A 24,322-nucleotide genomic window follows, 5' to 3' on the forward strand; every position below is an offset into this window, starting at 1 on the left:
TAACGAATGAACACCAATTCGCTAAAGAGCATCTTAACAAATAAGAACTTTGAAAGAATGACAGAACAGTCCCTAGACTTAGAAAATAATGTTTTAATTACAATTAGGCCCTTGAACTTTTAAGTAGCAAATTAATTAACGATTCAAATGTTAATGGAAAATGTGTTACGACAGTTAATGGAAATAAAATTTTTTCCAAGCTGACCTGCCAGCTCGACCCCAGCCAGGGGCTCTGCCCCTTGGACCCTGCTAGGGGCTGCCGCCCCTAGACCCCGCTGCCAGGGGCGCTGCCCCCGGACCCCCGTTCGTTATGGGTTATATAAAGATAGAAATACAACATGAGTAGTAGTAGTTAATTGATACGTGTAAATATTATACAGTTAGCCGTGCACAACTCAAGAAGGGAATACCGATTAACGGAGAGCGTAACAGGATTCAGGTGAGTTTCTAGCCCCACTTCCTTGTTATGTTTTCGGGGCTGTGTGTATACTCGATGTGATAGTGAATACACTTATCTTAAGTGATAAGTGTATGCCTTGTATGATTTACGTATGATGATTGCTTGACGGTGCGTGAACGATCTTCGGATATTGCATGAACCGTCAGGTGGTAGTTAAGATATGATTGATAAGTATGACGAGAGATATGATGTATGTATGAATATATGATGTATGCATAATGTATGTATGTTATGATGATGGTACGTGAACGCTCTTCGGAGATTGCACGTATTGTCAAGGAAGGCAGGTATGAACATGTCACACCCTCAAAATCCACTAACGGAGTTTTACCGTCAGAGGGTGTGAACTAACAGGATCGGAATCATTAGTTATAATCAAACCATAAAACAAAGTTTCAAAACCATGAAAACGTTTACGAGTAATTAAATGCGGAAGCGTAAAACTATAGAAAACAATGTTACGTCACGCAGGACGACTTAAAACCCAATGATAACAGTTAAAAATAAGTTTGCATAGTTAAAAGTGTTTCAAGCAATGCATGATCCTAAACCGCGCGCCCGCCTCGCCTACCTGAGAATAACATACAAAAAGTGTCAACACAAGGTTGGTGAGTTCACAAGTTTATATAAAATAAAGCGTTTAGCGTTTGCGTTCAGCGTTTTGCGTTAAGCGTTTTGCGTTACAGCGTTTTGCGTTACAGCGTTTTGCGTTACCAGATAGTGTTATGTCAATTATATATCTATAGGTAGCTAGCCTATAAAACAAGTATCACTAAGTGTTCGACACCGAAGCTGACTGTTTATCATTTGCCTTGCCACCAGGTCATCCAGACCATGGTATGTGTTTAGCCAAGATTACACCCACTCGACCTCCAGTCGAGTTTAGCGTTGGGTGGGGTTTGTCAAACCCAGTAGTACTACTCAACAGTGACTCGCTATTATCCAAATATTAACCGGTTCGATGTGAATGAAGGACTTTAGTTATTGCGTTTGCCACTTAGTCTTTACAAGTGATATATAATCTATATTAACAAAATCTTAAATGCGTTTCGGAGTATGTTATCTCCCCCAAGTGAAAAGCGTTTAAAAGTTTAAAGGGGAAAGTGAAACTCACTGTTTGCGAAGTATTCCCAAAATAATTAACCAAGATGCGCGTCACAGAAAAACTCTCTCTAGCGTTCTAAAACAACAAAGAGATTTTTCTAAGTGTCGGAATATTATCGAGTCTCTAGACCCGGCACATAATACCTATGCACACAACATGTTTCGTGTTTCGTTTGTGAATCGTGTGTGACTTTAACAAGTGTATTTGTGATACGTTACATGTGTAAGCAATTATTTACGTGTCATGTATTCATAATGTACATCACTAGCAATTACTCCCCGTAAGGGCAATTTGGTCAACACATAACAATTAACTAGCAATTATTCCCCATGAGGGCAATTTGGTCAAATCATGACAATCAATTAGCAATTATTCACCGCAAGGGCAATTTGGTCAAAACATAACAATTATATAGCAAGTATCATGTTTCATGCATTTTCACAAGATTCAGCAGCTAGTTTCACCGAGACAGAAATTCTACTTGAAAGATTGTACTATCTCACCGATCATAGCATCACAATTAATTTACCAAAAATCATCACAAAAGCATATATGTCTTAGGTTTCCATAACATATTTTATTATATTTTTATTCCACATAGGTTTCTCACAATCATCAAATCATTACAGCAAACTCATAACAGTCAAATTCATGCGCAACAGAATGTTATTTGAAATTCCCGTTAAACGAAAAATCCAATAAATGCAAGACCACTTGGGTTAGGTTCCTAACTCAACAAGTCAACTTCCAGAAGTGGAACCAACCCAATTGGTCTCGTAGTTCATGAGATATAACATTTACAAAACAACCTAACAGCAGGTATAACAACTCAGCTTTGCACAACGTTTTTGTAAAATCATAAAAGTTAACCTTTACTTGTCCAAAAATTACAAATTTATATTCTTTAGAAACTAGACTCAACCTAGTTTACTGTAGTATGAATAATCTCAACCAATTTTCACATTTACCCCTCGTTACAGTCAGTTAAACATCAATAACACAATCTGTCCAGAAACTGTTTGCATCCAAACTCAACATATTAACTATCTATGAACCATAATTCATTCATATAACACTCTAGACTCCATAATCACTATCCATGCATATCAATTACACATTACATACATGGTTAGGGTTTTTGTTTGAACTCAAATCAAAGACACAACAATTAACATGTAACAATATCAATTCTAGTTATCAAATCATCATCAATACATCATCAAATCAAACAAAATCATATGAACACACTAACATATAAAAATCGGCATCTAGGGTTTGTAATTAACCCAATAAAAGTCAAGATTAAGTATAAAGGATGCATAGGATAGTTGATTATACCTTCCTAGCACCTTAATCTTGAATCAAAAGCTTGAAATTGGTTGTATGTATGTGTGTGTATGTCGACGGCAGCCAAGGAGCCAGGGGGGGGGGGCTGATCGGTTTGTGTAGGGAGAGAAATAACAAGTTAGGGTTTATTATTATTATTTATAATAATACTATGTTACACTTTGGCCCCTCCACTTCTAAGTATTACTTATCTAGCTTAAACTAACTTGTTTACATCTTGAGTTAGTGTTTATAACGATGTTATCACGTAACACATAAGTCTAACACATAATTATCACATAATTACTGTTTTGATGTTTTTCGTTTATTCACCAATCGTTTGTGTCAACTCGTTTGCGTTTCGGTGCAATTCCCGAAAGACTACACATGTAGTAAGTGTTAAGCGTCATTTAAACCCTAGTTTAAATGTAATGAAGTGTGCGTTATAGATTCAATGATCTTAAGTTTGAATTGACGGAGTTGAGTTAACGGAGTTAACCTGAAATCGACGATTGTCACATCATTCCCATGTTAAAGAATTTTCGTCCCGAAAATTTGAGTCAAGTCGTGATGAGTGTCTGAAAAAGTAAGAAAAATTTTCAGTTTGTCATATCCCGAAAATTTGAGTCAAATCGTGATGAGTGTCTGAAAAAGTAAGAAAAATTTTCAGTTTGTCATATCATCCCCTAGTAGAAAGAAATTTCGTCCCGAAATTTAATTCATACCTCCTGTGATTTCTGACGGTTTGCCGGGTTTCGCGGTTTTCGGTGTTTGGTCAGCCCTTCAAAAAGGTGAGGATACTTTTTCATCATTTGATCCTCGCGTTCCCACGTGAACTCCGGTCCACGTCTCGAGTTCCAACGAACCTTAACGATTGGAATTTTGCTGTGCTTGAGCGTTTTGGTTTCCCAATCCAAAACCTCGACTGGTTCCTCAATGAAACGTAACTGTTCATCAACTTGCAGTACATCCAAAGGGACTACTTGAGTCTCATCGGTTAGGCATTTCTTCAAATTGGATACGTGGAATACATTGTGTACGCCACTGAGTTCCGTTGGTAGGTCCAGTCGGTACGCCACCGGACCAATGCGCTCAGTTATTCGATAGGGACCAACATATCGTGGGTTGAGTTTGTTTCGCTTACCAAAGCGAACCACACCTTTCCAAGGTGAGACTTTAAGTAACACTTGGTCATTCACTTGAAATTCGAGAGGTTTTCGGCGCTTGTCGGCGTAACTCTTTTGGAGATCTCGTGCTGCTGCCATGCGATTTCGGATTTGAACAATCTTTTCCGAAGTTTCGAGTACCAGTTCCGGACCAGTGACTTGGCTGTCACCCACCTCTGCCCAGCAGAGTGGTGATCGACACTTCCGTCCGTACAGCGCTTCAAACGGCGCTGCTTTAATGCTTGCGTGGTAGCTGTTATTATACGAAAACTCTACCAAAGGTAATTGAGGTTCCCAACTTTTTCCGAAATCCAACACGCATGCACGCAACAGATCCTCCAGGGTCTGAATAGTTCGTTCACTTTGCCCATCCGTCTGAGGATGGTATGCTGTGTTCATATCAAGACGGGTGCCTAGTGCGTTTTGCAGCGACTTCCAAATGTGCGAAGTGAAACGGGAATCTCGATCAGAAATAATTGAGACAGGCACTCCGTGTCTAGACACTACTTCCTTCATGTAGACGCGAGTCAGTCTTTCCATTTTGTCCGATTCCTTAATCGCTAAGAAGTGTGCAGACTTAGTCAACCGGTCAACGATCACCCAGATGGTATCGCATCCCGTCGGTGTCTTAGGTAAACCCGTGATAAAATCCATTGAGATGTGTTCCCATTTCCACATTGGGAGTTCCGGTTGTTGTAGTAGGCCAGATGGTTTCTGGTATTCTATTTTGACTCTGGCACAAGTCAAGCATTTGCTCACGTAGGTGGCAATGTCGGCTTTCATGTTCGGCCACCAGTAAAGTGCCTTTAAATCATGATACATTTTATCTGAGCCAGGGTGGATAGAATATCGGGACTTGTGAGCTTCGTCCATCACTAGAGTTCTCAACTCTCCGTATCATGGAACCCAAATCCAGTTCTCAAAATATCGGACCCCGTCCGATCTGGTTTCAAGTTGCTTGTTCATGCCCCGCATGAGTTCCGATGGAAGATTATCATCCTTCAAAGCTTCGAGTTGTGCATCGCGAATCTGGTCAGGTAAGTTTGCATGAATCGTGAGTTGCAATGCTCGCACTCGTCTGGGTTTATCTGTTTCTTTTCTGCTAAGGGCATCGGCCACTACATTGGCCTTGCCATGGTGATACTTGATGGCACAATCATAATCCTTAAGCAGCTCGACCCAACAACGCTGTCGCATGTTCATCTCCTTCTGATCGTAGATATGTTGGAGACTCTTGTGGTCGGTGTAAATGGTAAACTTGGTACCGTACAAGTAATGCCTCCATATCTTAAGGGCAAACACCACAGCTCCGAGTTCCAAATCATGGGTCGTGTAGTTCTTCTCGTGAACCCGTAGTTGTCGAGAGGCATAGGCTATAACCTTCTCGAGTTGCATCAGCACACAACCGAGACCTTGTATCGATGCGTCACAATGTACCTCAAAATTTTCCGTTCCCTCGGGGAGGGCTAGAATAGGGGCGCTGCAGAGTTTGGTTTTCAACAGTTGAAAAGCGGATTCTTGCGCGTCACCCCAATTGTACTTAGTGCCTTTGTGAGTCAAAGCGGTGAGGGGTTGAGAAATCTTTGAAAATCCCTCGATGAAACGTCGGTAGTAGCCGGCCAGTCCTAGGAATTGCCGCACCTCAGTCGGAGTCTTAGGTGCTTCCCAGTTTTTGATGGCCTCTACCTTAGCGGGATCGACATGGATACCATTCTCGTTGATCACATGTCCCTAAAAGTGAACCTCGCGAAGCCAAAACTCACATTTCGAGAGTTTAGCATACAGTTGTTCCTTCTTCAATAATTTCAGAATTACCCTTAAGTGTTCTTCATGGTCAGCTTCGTTCTTGGAGTAGACGAGAATATCATCAATGAAAACAATCACAAACTTGTCGAGGTACGCCTTGCATACTCGATTCATGAGATCTATAAATACGGCTGGTGCGTTGGTTAGGCCAAAAGACATAACCGAAAACTCGTAGTGACCATACCGTGTTCTGAAAGCCGTCTTTGAGATATCTTCTTCGCGCACTCTTAGTTGGTGATAACCAGATCGCAGATCGATCTTCGAGTAGTAACTCGATCCTTGAAGCTGGTCAAACAAATCATCAATTCGGGGTAAAGGATAACGGTTCTTGACCGTCACCTTGTTCAACTCCCGGTAGTCGATACACATGCGGAAAGTCCCGTCCTTCTTTCGGACAAGTAAGACAGGGGCTCCCCATGGCGATGAGCTAGGTCGGATAAAACCCTTGTCCAACAAATCTTGCAACTGAGTGGACAGTTCCTGAAGCTCCACCGGTGCGAGCCGATACGGGGCTCGTGCTATGGGTGCTGCACCGGGTGTCAACTCGATTTGGAATTCGACTTGTCGTATAGGAGGGAGTCCGGGCAAATCCTCCGGGAAAACTTCCGGAAAATATCGCACAACAGGTATATCTTCAATTCGCTTCTCCTCCGCGGGTTTCTCAACAACCTGCGCCAAAACTGCCGGATGACCCTTTCGCAGGTACTTCTGCGCCTTCATGAGGGTAATGACGTTGGTGGTCATGCCGCTTCTCTCACCTCGGACCGAAATGATCTCGCCAGAAGGGGTAGTAATGTGAACTATCTTGTCGTGACATATAATTTCCGCTCGGTTCTCGGATAACCAATCCATGCCGACAACGACATCGAAACTACTAAGCGTAAAAGGAATAAGGTCGATATCAAAGACATGACCTGACAGTTTTAACTTGCATCCCGCAAGTACATGAGTCGTTACTATAGTCTTACCGTCAGCTAATTCAACAGGAAACTTAGCATCTAACGGAGTTGGAGTTAAGTCTAAGAGTTGGCTAAAGGCTTTCGACACAAAACTCCTATCAGCTCCAGTGTCAAATAATACAGAAGCAAAACAATCGTTCACAGGGAACTTACCAGTCACCACGTACGGATCATTGCGGGCTTGACCCGACCCAATTACAAAAGCTCTTCCTTTGCCACTGCTTCCACCACTACTGCCACTTCCATTACCTCCATTGTTGTCGTTCTGTTTCAGCTTGGGACAATCTTTCCTGAAATGACCTTCCTGCCCACATTCGAAACATCCCTTCGTCGTCATAGGTGGTTTAGGAGCACCCTTTGCCGCAAGGTCTCCTCTACATTCCTTCGCCTGGTGACCCATCTTTCCGCATCTCTGACACTTGACACGGTCACACGGGCCAACATGATGATAGTTGCACCTATTGCACTTCGGATATTTCCCAGCATATCCGCTCGAACCCTGCCTGCTACCGTTGATTGTTGTTGTGACTCTGATTGTTAAAGCTCCGAGTGAATTCGGGCTTACGGTAGTGTTGTTGCTGTGGGAGGTTCGAGGATGAGGATCTGGTGTTGTCAAACTTTCTCTTTCCGCTGCTCGGGTTGCTGTTGCTGTTGTTGTCATTACTCGGGTTGTCACGGGCTTTAGCGGTTGAACCCCTAGGTGGTAACGCACCTTGGGTCACAGCTTGATCCGTCAGTTTGTGAGCTAAACGGATCGCTTGTTGAATCGTGGCTGGTCTGGAAGACGTCACCATGCCCTGAATCTGCGGTGCTAACCCATCAATATACATTTCAATCCTCTTACTTGGCGGATCTACCATCCGCGGACACATCACCGCTAACTCGTGAGAACGGGTAGTGTAGGCTTCGATTTCTGAGCCCACCATCTTCAGTGACCAAAATTCTGACTCTAACTTCGAAATCTCCTCTCTCGGACAGTACTCTTCTCGCATCATGTTTTTGAACTCCTCCCAGTTCATCGCGTTAGCCAGTTCCAATCCAAAGATCTGCACGTTTGAATTCCATCAAGTGAGGCCAGAATCCTCAAGTGTTCCAGCAGCGAATTTGACCCTACTGGCAGGGGGACAATTACACATCTCAAACACCGATTCGGCCTTCTCAGCCCAACGCAGGAAGCCTATAGCTCCCTCAGTGCCCTTAAACGAACTGGGCTTGCAGTCAAGGTAATTCTTGAAGGTACATGTTCCACTTGGACCTCCAGCTTGATTCTGAACATGTGCGGCTAAAGCGGCCGCCGCATGGTCGTTCAGCAGAGTTTGGAGTTCAGCTGCAGTCAAGTTGATGTTACCGCGACCGTGTCCAGCGTTTCTTCCAGACATCTAGGTGTTATCATTCTCAGATGTCATCGTCTGAGGACACATCTGAGTGTGCCTCCGACTCAGCCGGTTCTTCCTCCGGTTCCTCTTCGGGTTCCTCTTCGGGTTCCTCCTCGGGATCCTCCTCAGGCTCCTCTTCGGGATCTTCTTCGAGTTCCTCTTCAGGCTCTGCCTCAGGCTCTGCCTCAGGTTCTGCCTCAGGTTCGGCTGCGTTCTGAGCAATTTGCATTTGTAAGACATCGCAACGCTCTAAAGCTATCTCAGTTCGAGTCCTTGCTACTTGGAGTTGTTCTTGCAAGTCTATCATCTCGGCTTGCATCTTTCTCATAATCTTCATCTGTTGATCACTAGCCTCTTGCATTTCCTTCATTGCCGCTGCCATGCGGGCAATCTCCTCCTTAGTCTCGGTTCCGTCTATTAACAGTCCGGAAACGTTCGCTCTCGTATAGCGCATGTAACCCACGTCACGCTCCAAGCATGAAACAACAGCTGCGAGAACTCGCTTTACAGGTTCAGTTATGGGTGGCAGGGTGTTGGGATAAGCAGGGTGGTTCGGGTGAGGTAACGGGGGAACTTGTTCGCGATAGACCATACGTCTGATCATGTTAGGGTACCAATCCCAGCTAACGTCGTTTTCGTATATGCCTCCGGATAAGCGGTACCTCTTCGGTGCGGGAGCTTCGAGTTCCGGGACTACACGGGGTGGCGATGCGGTAGGTAACTGCGGTTCCTTCCCGTGAGCATGAGTCATCGGATCGGATGATGATGATGATGGCGGCGTCGACATTCCTACAGGTAAGCCGTGTATGCGCGCGCGTATGAGTGAAAGAGGTAAAGGGATAAGATAACAAAGACTACACAAATCTATGCAGTGCGTATCATTATAACTAATGGGTCGTCGAGGTTATAGTCTAGTATGCATGCAGCTTCTAGTTCGCTATAACCAATGGCTCTGATACCAATCTGTCACACCCTCAAAATCCACTAACGGAGTTTTACCGTCAGAGGGTGTGAACTAACAGGATCGGAATCATTAGTTATAATCAAACCATAAAACAAAGTTTCAAAACCATGAAAACGTTTACGAGTAATTAAATGCGGAAGCGTAAAACTATAGAAAACAATGTTACGTCACGCAGGACGACTTAAAACCCAATGATAACAGTTAAAAATAAGTTTGCATAGTTAAAAGTGTTTCAAGCAATGCGTGATCCTAAACCGCGCGCCCGCCTCGGCTACCTGAGAATAACATACTAAAAGTGTCAACACAAGGTTGGTGAGTTCACAAGTTTATATAAAATAAAGCGTTTAGCGTTTGCGTTCAGCGTTTTGCGTTAAGCGTTTTGCGTTACAGCGTTTTGCGTTACAAGATAGTGTTATGTCAATTATATATCTATAGGTAGCTAGCCTATAAAACAAGTATCACTAAGTGTTCGACACCGAAGCTGACTGTTTATCATTTGCCTTGCCACCAGGTCATCCAGACCATGGTATGTGTTTAGCCAAGATTACACCCACTCGACCTCCAGTCGAGTTTAGCGTTGGGTGGGGTTTGTCAAACCCAGTAGTACTACTCAACAGTGACTCGCTATTATCCAAATATTAACCGGTTCGATGTGAATGAAGGACTTTAGTTATTGCGTTTGCCACTTAGTCTTTACAAGTGATATATAATCTATATTAACAAAATCTTAAATGCGTTTCGGAGTATGTTATCTCCCCCAAGTGAAAAGCGTTTAAAAGTTTAAAGGGGAAAGTGAAACTCACTGTTTGCGAAGTATTCCCAAAATAATTAACCAAGATGCGCGTCACAGAAAAACTCTCTCTAGCGTTCTAAAACAACAAAGAGATTTTTCTAAGTGTCGGAATATTATCGAGTCTCTAGACCCGGCACATAATACCTATGCACACAACATGTTTCGTGTTTCGTTTGTGAATCGTGTGTGACTTTAACAAGTGTATTTGTGATACGTTACATGTGTAAGCAATTATTTACGTGTCATGTATTCATAATGTACATCACTAGCAATTACTCCCCGTAAGGGCAATTTGGTCAACACATAACAATTAACTAGCAATTATTCCCCATGAGGGCAATTTGGTCAAATCATGACAATCAATTAGCAATTATTCACCGCAAGGGCAATTTGGTCAAAACATAACAATTATATAGCAAGTATCATGTTTCATGCATTTTCACAAGATTCAGCAGCTAGTTTCACCGAGACAGAAATTCTACTTGAAAGATTGTACTATCTCACCGATCATAGCATCACCGGTGCGAGCCGATACGGGGCTTGTCCAACAAATCTTGCAACTGAGTGGACAGTTCCTGAAGCTCCACCGGTGCGAGCCGATACGGGGCTCGTGCTATGGGTGCTGCACCGGGTGTCAACTCGATTTGGAATTCGACTTGTCGTATAGGAGGGAGTCCGGGCAAATCCTCCGGGAAAACTTCCGGAAAATATCGCACAACAGGTATATCTTCAATTCGCTTCTCCTCCGCGGGTTTCTCAACAACCTGCGCCAAAACTGCCGGATGACCCTTTCGCAGGTACTTCTGCGCCTTCATGAGGGTAATGACGTTGGTGGTCATGCCGCTTCTCTCACCTCGGACCGAAATGATCTCGCCAGAAGGGGTAGTAATGTGAACTATCTTGTCGTGACATATAATTTCCGCTCGGTTCTCGGATAACCAATCCATGCCGACAACGACATCGAAACTACTAAGCGTAAAAGGAATAAGGTCGATATCAAAGACATGACCTGACAGTTTTAACTTGCATCCCGCAAGTACATGAGTCGTTACTATAGTCTTACCGTCAGCTAATTCAACAGGAAACTTAGCATCTAACGGAGTTGGAGTTAAGTCTAAGAGTTGGCTAAAGGCTTTCGACACAAAACTCCTATCAGCTCCAGTGTCAAATAATACAGAAGCAAAACAATCGTTCACAGGGAACTTACCAGTCACCACGTACGGATCATTGCGGGCTTGACCCGACCCAATTACAAAAGCTCTTCCTTTGCCACTGCTTCCACCACTACTGCCACTTCCATTACCTCCATTGTTGTCGTTCTGTTTCAGCTTGGGACAATCTTTCCTGAAATGACCTTCCTGCCCACATTCGAAACATCCCTTCGTCGTCATAGGTGGTTTAGGAGCACCCTTTGCCGCAAGGTCTCCTCTACATTCCTTCGCCTGGTGACCCATCTTTCCGCATCTCTGACACTTGACACGGTCACACGGGCCAACATGATGATAGTTGCACCTATTGCACTTCGGATATTTCCCAGCATATCCGCTCGAACCCTGCCTGCTACCGTTGATTGTTGTTGTGACTCTGATTGTTAAAGCTCCGAGTGAATTCGGGCTTACGGTAGTGTTGTTGCTGTGGGAGGTTCGAGGATGAGGATCTGGTGTTGTCAAACTTTCTCTTTCCGCTGCTCGGGTTGCTGTTGCTGTTGTTGTCATTACTCGGGTTGTCACGGGCTTTAGCGGTTGAACCCCTAGGTGGTAACGCACCTTGGGTCACAGCTTGATCCGTCAGTTTGTGAGCTAAACGGATCGCTTGTTGAATCGTGGCTGGTCTGGAAGACGTCACCATGCCCTGAATCTGCGGTGCTAACCCATCAATATACATTTCAATCCTCTTACTTGGCGGATCTACCATCCGCGGACACATCACCGCTAACTCGTGAGAACGGGTAGTGTAGGCTTCGATTTCTGAGCCCACCATCTTCAGTGACCAAAATTCTGACTCTAACTTCGAAATCTCCTCTCTCGGACAGTACTCTTCTCGCATCATGTTTTTGAACTCCTCCCAGTTCATCGCGTTAGCCAGTTCCAATCCAAAGATCTGCACGTTTGAATTCCATCAAGTGAGGCCAGAATCCTCAAGTGTTCCAGCAGCGAATTTGACCCTACTGGCAGGGGGACAATTACACATCTCAAACACCGATTCGGCCTTCTCAGCCCAACGCAGGAAGCCTATAGCTCCCTCAGTGCCCTTAAACGAACTGGGCTTGCAGTCAAGGTAATTCTTGAAGGTACATGTTCCACTTGGACCTCCAGCTTGATTCTGAACATGTGCGGCTAAAGCGGCCGCCGCATGGTCGTTCAGCAGAGTTTGGAGTTCAGCTGCAGTCAAGTTGATGTTACCGCGACCGTGTCCAGCGTTTCTTCCAGACATCTAGGTGTTATCATTCTCAGATGTCATCGTCTGAGGACACATCTGAGTGTGCCTCCGACTCAGCCGGTTCTTCCTCCGGTTCCTCTTCGGGTTCCTCTTCGGGTTCCTCCTCGGGATCCTCCTCAGGCTCCTCTTCGGGATCTTCTTCGAGTTCCTCTTCAGGCTCTGCCTCAGGCTCTGCCTCAGGTTCTGCCTCAGGTTCGGCTGCGTTCTGAGCAATTTGCATTTGTAAGACATCGCAACGCTCTAAAGCTATCTCAGTTCGAGTCCTTGCTACTTGGAGTTGTTCTTGCAAGTCTATCATCTCGGCTTGCATCTTTCTCATAATCTTTATCTGTTGATCACTAGCCTCTTGCATTTCCTTCATTGCCGCTGCCATGCGGGCAATCTCCTCCTTAGTCTCGGTTCCGTCTATTAACAGTCCGGAAACGTTCGCTCTCGTATAGCGCATGTAACCCACGTCACGCTCCAAGCATGAAACAACAGCTGCGAGAACTCGCTTTACAGGTTCAGTTATGGGTGGCAGGGTGTTGGGATAAGCAGGGTGGTTCGGGTGAGGTAACGGGGGAACTTGTTCGCGATAGACCATACGTCTGATCATGTTAGGGTACCAATCCCAGCTAACGTCGTTTTCGTATATGCCTCCGGATAAGCGGTACCTCTTCGGTGCGGGAGCTTCGAGTTCCGGGACTACACGGGGTGGCGATGCGGTAGGTAACTGCGGTTCCTTCCCGTGAGCATGAGTCATCGGATCGGATGATGATGATGATGGCGGCGTCGACATTCCTACAGGTAAGCCGTGTATGCGCGCGCGTATGAGTGAAAGAGGTAAAGGGATAAGATAACAAAGACTACACAAATCTATGCAGTGCGTATCATTATAACTAATGGGTCGTCGAGGTTATAGTCTAGTATGCATGCAGCTTCTAGTTCGCTATAACCAATGGCTCTGATACCAATCTGTCACACCCTCAAAATCCACTAACGGAGTTTTACCGTCAGAGGGTGTGAACTAACAGGATCGGAATCATTAGTTATAATCAAACCATAAAACAAAGTTTCAAAACCATGAAAACGTTTACGAGTAATTAAATGCGGAAGCGTAAAACTATAGAAAACAATGTTACGTCACGCAGGACGACTTAAAACCCAATGATAACAGTTAAAAATAAGTTTGCATAGTTAAAAGTGTTTCAAGCAATGCGTGATCCTAAACCGCGCGCCCGCCTCGGCTACCTGAGAATAACATACTAAAAGTGTCAACACAAGGTTGGTGAGTTCACAAGTTTATATAAAATAAAGCGTTTAGCGTTTGCGTTCAGCGTTTTGCGTTAAGCGTTTTGCGTTACAGCGTTTTGCGTTACAAGATAGTGTTATGTATATTATATATCTATAGGTAGCTAGCCTATAAAACAAGTATCACTAAGTGTTCGACACCGAAGCTGACTGTTTATCATTTGCCTTGCCACCAGGTCATCCAGACCATGGTATGTGTTTAGCCAAGATTACACCCACTCGACCTCCAGTCGAGTTTAGCGTTGGGTGGGGTTTGTCAAACCCAGTAGTACTACTCAACAGTGACTCGCTATTATCCAAATATTAACCGGTTCGATGTGAATGAAGGACTTTAGTTATTGCGTTTGCCACTTAGTCTTTACAAGTGATATATAATCTATATTAACAAAATCTTAAATGCGTTTCGGAGTATGTTATCTCCCCCAAGTGAAAAGCGTTTAAAAGTTTAAAGGGGAAAGTGAAACTCACTGTTTGCGAAGTATTCCCAAAATAATTAACCAAGATGCGCGTCACAGAAAAACTCTCTCTAGCGTTCTAAAACAACAAAGAGATTTTTCTAAGTGTCGGAATATTATCGAGTCTCTAGACCCGGCACATAATACCTATGCACACAACATGTTTCGTGTTTCGTTTGTGAATCGTGTGTGACTTTAACAAGTGTATTTGTGATACGTTACATGTGTAAGCAATTATTTACGTGTCATGTATTCATAATGTACATCACTAGCAATTACTCCCCGTAAGGGCAATTTGGTCAACACATAACAATTAACTAGCAATTATTCCCCATGAGGGCAATTTGGTCAAATCATGACAATCAATTAGCAATTATTCACCGCAAGGGCAATTTGGTCAAAACATAACAATTATATAGCAAGTATCATGTTTCATGCATTTTCACAAGATTCAGCAGCTAGTTTCACCGAGACAGAAATTCTACTTGAAAGATTGTACTATCTCACCGATCATAGCATCACAATTAATTTACCAAAAATCATCACAAAAGCATATATGTCTTAGGTTTCCAGAACATATTTTATTATATTTTTATTCCACATAGGTTTCTCACAATCATCAAATCATTACAGCAAACTCATAACAGTCAAATTCATGCGCAACAGAATGTTATTTGAAATTCCCGTTAAACGAAAAATCCAATAAATGCAAGACCACTTGGGTTAGGTTCCTAACTCAACAAGTCAACTTCCAGAAGTGGAACCAACCCAATTGGTCTCGTAGTTCATGAGATATAACATTTACAAAACAACCTAACAGCAGGTATAACAACTCAGCTTTGCACAACGTTTTTGTAAAATCATAAAAGTTAACCTTTACTTGTCCAAAAATTACAAATTTATATTCTTTAGAAACTAGACTCAACCTAGTTTACTGTAGTATGAATAATCTCAACCAATTTTGACATTTACCCCTCGTTACAGTCAGTTAAACATCAATAACACAATCTGTCCAGAAACTGTTTGCATCCAAACTCAACATATTAACTATCTATGAACCATAATTCATTCATATAACACTCTAGACTCCATAATCACTATCCATGCATATCAATTACACATTACATACATGGTTAGGGTTTTTGTTTGAACTCAAATCAAAGACACAACAATTAACATGTAACAATATCAATTCTAGTTATCAAATCATCATCAATACATCATCAAATCAAACAAAATCATATGAACACACTAACATATAAAAATCGGCATCTAGGGTTTGTAATTAACCCAATAAAAGTCAAGATTAAGTATAAAGGATGCATAGGATAGTTGATTATACCTTCCTAGCACCTTAATCTTGAATCAAAAGCTTGAAATTGGTTGTATGTATGTGTGTGTATGTCGACGGCAGCCAAGGAGCCAGGGGGGGGCTGATCGGTTTGTGTAGGGAGAGAAATAACAAGTTAGGGTTTATTATTATTATTATTTATAATAATACTATGTTACACTTTGGCCCCTCCACTTCTAAGTATTACTTATCTAGCTTAAACTAACTTGTTTACATCTTGAGTTAGTGTTTATAACGATGTTATCACATAACACATAAGTCTAACACATAATTATCACATAATTACTGTTTTGACGTTTTTCGTTTATTCACCAATCGTTTGTGTCAACTCGTTTGCGTTTCGGTGCAATTCCCGAAAGACTACACATGTAGTAAGTGTTAAGCGTCATTTAAACCCTAGTTTAAATGTAATGAAGTGTGCGTTATAGATTCAATGATCTTAAGTTTGAATTGACGGAGTTGAGTTAACGGAGTTAACCTGAAATCGACGATTGTCACAGAACAGGTATGGTACAGTTACACGAAACAAAGGGACCAGACCCTTATAATATCTGTGATGTTAGGGACCAGACCCTTATAATATCTGCGATGTTAGGGACCAGACCCTTATAATATCTGTGATGTTAGGGACCAGACCCTTATAATATCTGCGATGTTAGGGACCAGACCCTTATAATATCTGTGATGTTAGGGACCAGACCCTTATAATATCTGTGATGTTAGGGACCAGACCCTTATAATATCTGTGAGGTTATAGGGCGAAAGGCTCTTTAAAACGTATGATTATGTATGTAAAGAAAGTATGAAAGTAAGAATGAAAGTATATGCACTTATGTGTGTATGAAAGAAAGTTAAGAGGTTAAGTATGAAATGTAAGAAGGTATTGTATGATTATGTGATTAACTAGAACTCATTCAGCGTAGCTGACTTTTAGTATGCACGCAGGTGAGTAGAATGAGGCAGGTAGCTTGAGGAGGACACATGGCAGAGTTGGACGAAGCTGGCATCTGAAGATTTTGCTATGATGTTTTATTTTAAAAGACTATGTTTTGTTTTTAAATGACTATGAATGCTCGATAAGACCAGAATTATGGTTATGGAATGTAATGGTTTGAATGTTTTTAATGTTCCGCGAATGTTTTAATTAACTCTGATATTTAGAACTGCGTTTATGAGTAAATCCAACACGAAAGTAGGGCTACCGGTAACGGGGCCTTACACCCGGTTTAAAAACTATATGGTTTTGATAAGACCCAAGACCCGTTTATTTTTTTTACTATAAAATTGGTTTTTTTATTTTAAATAATATTTATGAAAGTTAATAATATACTTATGGTTTAATGAGACTCAATGCCCGTTTATTTTTTTTACTATAAAAGTGGTATTTTAATTTAAATAATATATATATATATTTTTTTAAATAAATAAGATATTAATTTTTAGTATATCCTATTTTATAGGATTTTTACATCAATAAGTTGGTGAGAATAATTTTTAATTTAATGAAATGTTATAACCCGTTTAAGAAATATCTGGGTTTGGTAAGACACATACCAATGAATTCGGGTCAAATGCATGAGAAGCCTTCATTTAAAAATTAAGCAAATCTGGTGACTCCAAAAAAAGGGGGAGCGATCACATCGCGACACGTAGGATTTTTATGTTTTCGTTTATATATATTATAGATAGATTATAGATATTACATATATATTATTTATTTCACAAAGAAATATATTTTTAAAATTATCTGCAAGTGATAATACAGAAAAATTTTTCAAAATAAGGAAAGGTCTTAGGTTAAGATGGATTATAGGAGAGAGAAAAGAAGTATTAGAAAACTAGGGGATCCGTCATTTGAAATGGCGGATCTCGACAGACATGTAGGGTCTGCCAGATATTGTCTGGTGAGGTGGACGAGAACCCTGACATCCGCCATTTCAAATGGCGAATCACGAATATTTAATTCGTGTTCCGCCATTTGAAATGGCGGATGTCAACACTGTTGATCCGTCATCTTAACTGGCAAGTCACATATCCCAAAGTAGCCTACCCCTATTGGTAAAACCGTAAAAGTGAATTTTGTTGGACATCTGTCATTTGAAATGGAAGATGTCATCCTGACATCCGCTATTTCAAATGACGGATGTTAATAGTGACTTTGACTGACTGACATGACAACACACTCTTTTTCCATTTTATATTATTTACTTTTTTTATTATTTACTTTATAATAACCAATAACCTTATTTAACAAATAAAAAAATTATTTTTAACGTTTTTAAAAATATGTTTTGCATTTTTATTATTTTTTAGTTTTTGTAAATGTCATTATTTAAAAAATAAAAAATTTAATATTAATTTTTTTAATAAAAAACACCATTTGATGGACATCCGTCATTTGAAATGGAAAATGTCAACGTGACATCCGCCATTTCAAATGAAGGATGTTAATAGTGACTTTAACTGACTGACATAACAACACACTCTTTTTCCTTTTTATGTTATTTACTTTTTTTTTATGATTTACTTATGATAACCAATAACCTTATTTAACAAATAAAAAAATTATTTTTAACGTTTTTAAAAATATGTTTTGCCTCTTTATTATTTTTTAGTTTTTGTAAATGTCATTATTTAAAAAATATAAAATTTAATATTAATTTTTTTAATAAAAAACACCATTTTATGGACATCCGTCATTTGAAATGGAAGATGTCAACTTGACATCCGCCATTTCAAATGGCGGATGTGAATAGTGTACCTTTTCTACCTGATTTGACCACACACTACCTTTTTCTTTTGAAATGGCGGATGTCAAAATTAACATCCGTCATTTGAAATGGCGGATGTCAGGATGACATCTTCCATTTCAAATGACGGATGTCCATCAAATGGTGTTTTTTATTAAAAAAATTAATATTAAATTTTTTATTTTTTAAATAATGACATTTACAAAAACTAAAAAATAATAAAGAGGCAAAACATATTTTTAAAAACGTTAAAAATAATTTTTTTTATTTGTTAAATAAGGTTATTGGTTATTATAAAGTAAATAATAAAAAAAAGTAAATAATATAAAATGGAAAAAGAGTGTGTTGTCATGTCAGTCAGTCAAAGTCACTATTAACATCAGTCATTTGAAATGACGGATGTCAGGATGACATCTTCCATTTCAAATGGCGGATGTCCAACAAAATTCACTTTTACCAATAGGGGTAGGCTACTTTGGGATATGTGACCTGCCAGTCAAGATGACGGATCAACAGTGTTGAAATGGCGGAACACGAATTAATTATTCGTAATCCGTCATTTGAAATGGCGGATGTCAGGGTTCTCGTCCACCTCACCAGACAATATCTGGCAGGCCCTACATGTGTGTCGAGATCCGCCATTTCAAATGACGAATCTCCTAGTTTTCTAATACTTCTTTTCTCTCTCCTATAATCCATTTTAACCCTGAACCTTTTCCTATTTTGAAAATTTTTTGTGATAATACAAGATATTAGTTTACTTCTATGGCTACTTGTTGACTAGCAAAACCCTGATTTGTTTTCATATCATCCATTACAATCATGGCAGGTGTTAGTCACGTGTACATTCATATAACTTTTATGACTCTTGACAACATCGTCACTTTGTTGCATCTTATTTACATATTCTAACACCTACATATAGCTAGTAACTTAATTACATTCAGAAAAGTAAACGTTGGTACATGTAGATTAATCTTGTGGTTCTTAATTTGTTAAAGGATCATAAGCATATTTTCCTTAAGTAAGTGTGCAGTGTTTGAGTTGTGGTGTAGATGATCTCTTATGGAATGATTCCACATGTTATAAATAGACATATATTCTTCATGATATCACTACTGATCAATTAAGGAGTATCACTGATGGTGATTCAGTATGCAATCCGTCGATAAAGGTTATACTTGGAAAAATGCTCCAAACCACTAAAGTATGTAACGGTTGCAATAGGACGTTCCTAAATATATTTTGTCGAAAAGAAATATGATATTAAGGTATTTAATTGGTCCATGAAATAAACTAAACAAGCAAACAAACACTTATGTGCCCCACGCTCGGTGTTTGCCCCATCCGCCCAAAACACCCCAGGTGCACGAGGGCTTTTTTAGTTGATTTAGTTCTAGTTATGAGAGCATTACGCTTTTAGGTTACATCTCAATTTACATTATTATACATTCAATGTTGTATATACATGCAATGGTACCTTACTACCTTTTTTTATTTTAGGTATTCAAAGTATTATTATTGGTTAAATATTTAGGATAGGGGAGTCATGTCAAAAGTTCTATTTGGTACCGAAACCACCTTATCAAGCTCACCCGCTTCCCATTTTCTTCAATTCCTTGCCAGTCATTTCTATCGGCATGAAATACCATTAGGTACTAATATTGCGGTACCTAAAGGTGGGAGTGGTAGTGGTAGCGCTTGTCACTTACTGCCACCACAAGTATTATTTTGCTTCTTACTTATGTTGTGTTTTCGAGTTTCATTTAAGAAAGGAAAACATAAAAGATGTGTTCCCGAGTTTCATTAAAAGAAAGAAAAGAATGAAAGAGAAGAGATAATGATAAGTAAAATAAAAAGATTTTGTATCTTTTTAAATTGGAAAGATTTAGAAAGAACGAAAATTAAAAAAGAAAGAAGAGATACCAAAAGAAAAGATAATAATAGAAAACTTTTTTTTCTTTCTTTCTTTTCTTAAATGAATTCGGGAAACCGTGTTAATGTCAGTAACTAAAAGTGCTCTGCTAATGCCCCATGCTTTGTTTTTTTTGGTGTGGTGCTTTAGACCAAATAAACTTATATGCTTAAAAGTAGTTTGGTTTGAGTTGATAGTATATAGAACTTTGATATCCAAGCTAGTATTCATGTAAGTGAAAGGAACTTAATATTTTATTGTTTAAATACGAAAAGTCTAGGAAAAAAAATTGATGCCATTTGGGAAATTAAGAAAAAGCATTGATCATATGTGGGTCACATCAAGGGACATTTCCTTTGGGGAACAAAATATATTTATGGTGTCCAATCAAGATAAGGTGAGCCTTTAATCACCAATAATTCATTCAAAAGCAAAACATAACAAAACCTAATTCACTTCTAACTAGTAGTTGTACCTAATTAATTAAGTCCAGTCTTTTTCTCTATCTTTATATAGAGTATCTTTTAAAAATATCCTCTCTTTAATTATATTTTTTTATCTTAAACTATCTACAAAATATACACTGCTAATTCTAAAAGAAAAGCTTAATATTAGTTTAACTTATCTCTTTATAATTATCTAAAACTTATTTATATATATGGGTTTTTCAAGCCGATCTTAAATCTTCTTTAGCCGAACTTGAAGCATTCTCGAGTTAAATCCGAGCTTGTATTTCTTAAGGATCACCGAGTTCGGAGTTTCAAGCCATGTTTCACTTGATTATAGTTTACAACCTAGTAATAAACAGGAAAAGAAGGTTGGAACTTTCGGATCATGTGGTGGGGAAATTCTTTAAGAAAACATATAGTTGGACCCGAAAAACAGATATCCTCAATGAATAGTTGCTTTCTTTAATTAATTTCAAAGGGATGTGGTTGTTTGTGTTGGAAGGAAACTTGTAGGGTAAAGTTTAACAATAAAGTAATTAAAACATTTTTCTTTATTTTCTCATGTTTGTGCATTAATAACATGTTTTTCATATATTAATTAGACAACTTATTTGTTTTACTCTTTTATAATGTAAGGCTTTGGTGGAGAAAATAAAAGTGGGATACCGATTCGTGTTGTTAGCTTGGTGGAAGAAATAAAAGTGTTAAGTTTTCTTTTTATAAAAAGTAAAATCTAAAAGACTTGGGCTTTCCTGGGAGAAATGGTGTGTGGTTTTTGGGTGTAATGGATGTAGGTTGTGGTGGATGCTTAGATTGCTTTACTGTTTGTTGGTAGTTTGTAAAAAGTAACTAATGTCTCAATTATATTCTGAAATTAAATTTTATTTACAAGTTATATGTAACAGTTGAGTTAATCCTAAGTCATAACTCATAATGTAGGTTCTGTTGAGTTGATAATGAGAAGTTGACATCTGGTTGTTGAAGTGAAAGAAGTTGTTTTCAAAAGATGTGTATAATAGGGCTTGACCCCATTATTTTATTAAATGTCTGCCAATTAAGAGTACAAGTAACTAATTACCATAATAAGGCCAGATTTTATTTAGATTATGTGTCTTAAAGAAGCTAAAGTAATACCCTAATCCAACATATTCTCTTTTATGGTCCAACAAAGTATGATTTCTTGCAATTATTTCTCTATATATAATATCGGTATTAACAAATTAAATTATAACTCAAAACATATACGGATATGAAATAAAGAATCACAAATAATATGACCAAAATCAATGTTTCGGTTACGTGTTCTATTTACTATACAGTCTAGTCAATATTTTGTTTACTTCGACCGATCGAGTGACTAAAATATTATTTAAATAGAGGTTCATTGTATTGTTTTGATAATTTATCTTATCATAATAAACTCTCTCATATTATCTAAGCATTTGCTTGAACATAGCCTGCACATTTTTCCTTGTGTCATGCGTTTGGTGGTAGTAGAGATTGCTAGTATCTTGATGACACGCTGTATGGGAGTTGACCAACCCTTTCATATTTATGTTGGAGATCATGGGATTGATTGTTTGTGGCATGCATTGGATGACCTCACAGTCACAAATCACCGTGGTCATGAAAATCATGAGGGTGATTACGATGATGCTATTCGACATCCCATTATGAGCAAATCGAGATGTCGGTATATGCATCTTGTCAACATAAAGAGGTTCCTCCCTTATTACCACTTCTTACCTAAGGAAATCTATGTTCACGTACTTTGATAATAACTCCTATGTTGAAACCGATTAACCTCACAAGTGTTGGGGTATTTTTGCCCATGAGAAAACCCGACAAATAATCTTAACCTTCATGGGATTTATTATTAATATTATTATTGTTTTATTCATAAAAGGAAAAAAAATATGTTATAATTTCTTTTGGTTCACGAATGCACAGTAACCACAAAGTTATATTTGTGTTTTGGTTTGTCCACTTGGAGTGGTGGCTTTGAGTTGGGCTTCGGTCCATGAGAAAATACATATGAAAGATTATTGGGGTTTGTTTTCTTGGTGAGCACATCATCATTCAAGCCGACGTAAAAGCAAGTATTAATAGAAAACTTTTGGTGAATTATTAATATGGTTGCCGTCAAAAAGAAAGTACCCAGAGACTGGCTTTGTGCGTTCCTTCTCTGTCGACTAACTGAGACGAAGACAAAAGAGAATTTTTGAATGCTCCAAGGTTTTTTTTGGTGTTTTGTGAAGATAAGAGGCGTGCCATAGATCGATTCATTCTCTAGTTGGTGATACCTCTTACTCGTATTCTCTTTGTAGTTTGATTCCATATACTTGATGTTAGTTTGTACCTAAGTATATGATGATTTGTGTATGCCACTAGTTTTACCTAGAGAAGACTTTGTATTGTCATTATTGGTGATAGTGGATTTGAAGCGGCTCTAGTAGTCCCGTGATTTTTACTCTCGCATTGAGAGGTTTTCCACGCTAAAATTATTGTGTTATATTTACTTTTAGTTTACCCTATTTGTTTGCATCCTCATTGGTTCATTCGGGTCGGGAAAAAGTTTAGCCAAACGAAGATTAATTCCGCAATTTTTGTTTACCGTTCGTGGCTAGGTGGTCGTTTTTCCCAACAACAAGGTTGATGATGATGATGTGTCACATTAATGCATAGAGGCTTACATCAGGCATAAAAGAAACTTCAATTATAATGATGGAGATAACAAAATATGTTAGCATGGTGGATAGCCAAGTAAACAACTTATCGCGATGATTTATCAAGAAATAAATAAAAAGAAAAACAAAGTTCTCTTTTTATTTCATAGAAAAATTCTAAACTCATATTTTTCTAGAAGTGAAACAAACTCCTTAACTTTTTATGTAAACTTGTACAAAACTAGCAACAATATTTACCAGGAATACATTTTACGGGGAAGATTCATGTGCATTTAATCTTAACATGAGAATGTGGGAAATAATATTAATTTATAAAAAAAATAAGAACGTAAGAAACAATATCAACTACAATACCAATCAACATCAACAAAGATTTATAATAACATAGAAAGAAACCTAAAAATTACAACAAAAGAATCAAAATCAAGAGCAAAATAATAACAACAAATACTAGGAAATACTTATAACAGCAAAAGAAAAATCTAACAATAACAACAAAATATAAATCAACAAATACTCATAACGTTTCATAATCGAAAATTAGCAAATACGAACAAAAAATAACCGCAAACACATATAAAAATAAAGATAATAATAACAACAACAAATTGATTCTCACTGTTTTCATATTAAGAATAAAATGTATTTGATTATGTTTCTACAATTTACTGTCTAAATATTTTAGAGGAATAGCAAACCTCAAATGATACTAAAAACACCTTTTAAATAGTTTTATATCGTCAATGTTTACTTGATTTCAGTTATTACAGAAATAAAGGACCAATAAGCCCAGATACGTACTGGATAGTTACGGCCCAATAACTAGAGTTTTTATTTTGGACGCACGTAGCTTTAGCCTTGAGGCCCACGGTTTATGATAGGCTTAATATTAATCAGGAATGTTTTCATTTCATTTCACTATTGTTTATGGTCCTAGAATTTAAGGTCTTCCATATAACCATGAAGATATATCAATATACCATGGTGGTTTCTAACTCTTAGATGTGGACCAAAAACAGGGCCCCGCCTTT

The sequence above is a fragment of the Bidens hawaiensis genome, unplaced genomic scaffold (genome assembly GCF_021521415.1).
Source record: "Bidens hawaiensis isolate Kalapana, Puna unplaced genomic scaffold, B.hawaiensis_p1.1 tig00011271_1, whole genome shotgun sequence".
NCBI lineage: Eukaryota > Viridiplantae > Streptophyta > Magnoliopsida > Asterales > Asteraceae > Bidens > Bidens hawaiensis.